Here is a 4,051-nt window from a genome sequence, read left to right on the forward strand (position 1 = left end):
AACTTTCACCTTGGCGCAAGTCAAGCACTTGCCCACAAATGTAGCGATCTCGGCTTTCATGTTGGGCCACCAGTATTGTTTCTTGAGATCCAGGTACATCTTATTTGAACCTGGGTGAACAGAGTATCTGGTCTTGTGTGCTTCCTCCATGACAATCTCCCTGAATCCTCCGGACTTTGGGATCCAAATTCGGTCCATGAAACAGTAGACTATGTCACCTCTGATCTCAAGTTTCTTATCCATTCCCCTCAAGGCTTCGATTGATACATTCTCGGGTTTGAGGGCTTCTAACTGGGTTTCTCGGATTTGCATGGATAAGTGGGAATGGATAGTCATCTTCAGGGTCTTCACTTTTCGGCTTGAACTCTCTTTTCGGCTAAGGGCATCTGCTACCACATTGGCCTTGCCGGGATGGTAACGGATTTCGCACTCATAGTCGTTGAGTAGTTCTACCCATCGTCGTTGCCTCATGTTTAAGTCCTTCTGATTGAAGATGTGTTGCAGGCTCTTATGGTCAGTGAAGATCGTACACTTGGTCCCACAGAGATAATGTCTCCAAATCTTAAGTGCAAAGACTACGGCACCTAACTCCAAGTCATGCGTCGTATAGTTGATCTCGTGTGCCTTCAGTTGTCTCGAGGCATATGAAATCACTTTTCCCCTTTGCATAAGCACACAGCCTAAGCCCTGGTTAGACGCATCACAATAAACAACGAAGTCCTCTGTCCCTTCGGGCAGGGACAGGACCGGTGCACTGCACAAGGCTCGCTTTAACGTTTGGAATGTGTTTTCTTCCTTTTCACTCCAACAAAAGGGTACACCTTTCTGTGTCAAAGTGGTTAGGGGTTTGGCTATTCTGGAAAAATTCTGGATGAATCTCCGATAATAGCCGGCGAGACCCAAGAATTGACGGATTTCTGTGGATGTCTTTGGTGCCGACCAATTCTCTATCGCCTTGATCTTGGATGGATCCACGTGAATACCCTCTTCGCTTACCACGTGGCCGAGGAAAGTTACCTTCCGAATCCAGAATTCACACTTGCAAAATTTCGCGTACAACTTTTCGGATCTAAGGGTTTCTAACACTGGCCTTAAGTGTTGTTTGTGATCTTCTTCGCTTCTGGAGTAGACGAGTATGTCGTCAATGAACACGATGACGAACTTGTCTAAGAAGGGACGACACACACGGTTCATCAGGTCCATGAACACATCCGGTGCATTGGTTAGACCGAAGGGCATCACTACGAACTCGTAGTGTCCATATCAAGTCCTGAAAGCTGTTTTGGAAACATCACTTTCATGAACTCGTAGTTGATGGTACCCTGGCCTAAGGTCTATCTTTGAGAAGTAGCTAGCTCCCTGAAGTTGATCGAAGAGGTCATCTATTCGCGGAAGGGGATATCGGTTCTTGACGGTTGACTTGTTCAATTCACGGTAGTCGATACACATCCGGAAGGATCCATATTTCTTCTTCACGAACAAAACCAGGGCTCCCCAAGGTGAGGAACTCGGTCTGATGAACCCTTTGCTGAGTAACTCGTTGAGTTGGTTGGATAACTCCTGGATTTCTGCTGGACCTAAGCGATATGGAGACTTGGCTACGGGGGTAGCTCCAGGTATTAGGTCGATAGAAAATTCAACTTGACGCTCGGGAGGAATTCCCAGAAGCTCTTCGGGAAAGACATCAGGAAAGTTACAGACTTCGAGGATGCTCGCGAGGTCTTTAACTTCATGTTTCTCATTGATTACATGGGCTAGGAATGCTTGACACTCCTTACGCATACGCTTTTGAGCTTTGATGCAGGAAATGATGCGAAGATTGGAGCTAGGCTTATCGCCATAGATCATGAGAGTCTGACTAGAAGGAAGGTTGAGACGGATGGCTTTTTCGTAACAAAGGATATCAGCATGATTGGGACTCAACCAATCCATGCCAATGATGACATCAAAACTCTTTATGGGAATTGGCATAAGATCAATGGAAAAAGAATGGTTGTTCAGGGTAAGGGTACAACCTATGAAGATATCGCTAGCGTTTTCTTTCTCATCGTTAGCCATTTCGACGGTAAATGTTTCGGTTAATGGTTGTGGATTATGTTTAAGGTTATGCTTGAACGAATGACTAACAAAACTTCTTTCGGCACCCGAATCGAAAAGAATACTAGGATAAGAGTTGTCGAGAAGGAACGTACCCGAAACAACGGTGGGATCGACGACTGCCTCCTCCCGTCCCATAGATAGGACTGTCCCAGTATTATTAGTTGTCGCCTTCTTGGGGCAGTTTCTCTTGAAATGCCCGACTTCTCCACAATTGTAGCAGGCTTGACCAACACCTGCTCCAGAAGATTGATTGGCTGATTGGGCTGGTGCTTTGCAGAATCGGATCGTGTGCCCCTTTTTACCACAGTTGGTGCATGAAAGTTCATGGCAGGGGCCAGGGTTATGGTGGTATTTACACTTTTCACATTGGGGAAGGCTACCAGCATACCTACTAGTAGGTGTTTGAGTTGTGGATCCCACAACAGAAGCAGCAGCAATAGGGGTAGTAACAACATGGACTGCTACTGTCTGCTGTTTCTTTGAAGATCCTTGAGAAGGTTGACCTTTCTTCTTTTTCCAAAACTTCCTCTTCTCACCACTCCTCTTGGTCGGTTTAGGGGTGGCGGTTGTTTCCTCAACATCATCACTGTGGTCGATCAGGGTTTGGGCTAAACTTTTGGCGCTGTCATATGTATATGGTCTCGCAGCTAAGACATTTCCTTTTGTCGGTTGAGTCAGCCCCCAAATAAATCTCTCTATCTTCTTACTCTCTGGGGTAACCAATCCCGGACAGAGTAGCGCCAGGTCATCAGATCTCGAAGTGTATGCGGCAATATCGGAACCCTTCATCTTCAGGTTCCAGAGCTCGTGCTCTAATTTCTGTATTTCGCCCTGAGGGCAGTACTCAACTAGAAGGAGTTCTTTCATGGCTTCCCAACCCATAGCATTGGCTACAGGTAGAGTTAGGGATTTACCTCGGCCGTTCCACCAAGTCAGGGCTTTATTGATAAAGGTACAAGCTGCGAACTTCACTTTGTCAGATTCCAAACAGGCACAGATCTCAAAGATAGATTCGATTTTCTCGAACCATCGGGTGAGGGAAATGACACCTCCACTGCCATCAAAGGACGTGGGTTTCGCGTTCATGAAATCTTTATAGGAACCCTCTTTTCGGTGTCCCTGGCTATCTTCTTGGTTTTGGGGCTGGGGACCACCTCCTGAACCACCGGGGTTCATTTGAGACATGGCGGCTGCCACTGCGGCAGTAACAGCTACCTGGAACATCACAGGGTCAAATTGTAACAGCTACCTGGAACATCACAGGGTCAAATTGAGGAGGAGGTGGTGGCGGAGGAGGATTGTTGTTCTTTGAGCTGGGTCTCTTTCTTGGAGGCATCTTGATCTATAAAGATCAGGAAAGAGAGGATGGTAAGTCCTCTGAATTAGATCAAGAGATATGATAGATATTGAATTTTATTAAGCGATAAAGCAGAAATGAGTTATCAAAGCAGATAAATTATCGCTAAATGAATGATTAAGGAGCAACGCTGGAATGAGGATTCTCATAATGAAGTTGGCTTTAGAAATACTCCCATAGTATTTCATGATTCGCTACGACGATGGCTCATTGTTTGGGTATTCGGTAAGTTTTAGGCATGCTGCATACTACAGTCACTCCCAAGCACATGTTGGCCGTGTCTCGATTGAATATAGTTGGCCAGGCTATATTGATCCTAGACACGACTACATAACTGCCCAGGTTTAACTGTAGCATACAACACCCATTTACTTATGTTTTATTCTACTTGTAATTACGGATCTCGACGGTTAGGTATACTTATATACTTTTTGAAAATACTTATATTTTAAAGTATACTTTTAGTTCAGAGTACTTAGGCCCCTTAGTGTTTATAGTCTTATACCATGTAAGGTTTAGTATACTTAGTTCACTATAAACATGGGCTCTGATACCAATCTGTCACACCCCGAAACCTAGGGCGGAAACGTTCCG

Source organism: Lactuca sativa, chromosome 7, assembly GCF_002870075.4.
Source record: "Lactuca sativa cultivar Salinas chromosome 7, Lsat_Salinas_v11, whole genome shotgun sequence".
Taxonomy (NCBI): Eukaryota; Viridiplantae; Streptophyta; class Magnoliopsida; order Asterales; family Asteraceae; genus Lactuca; species Lactuca sativa.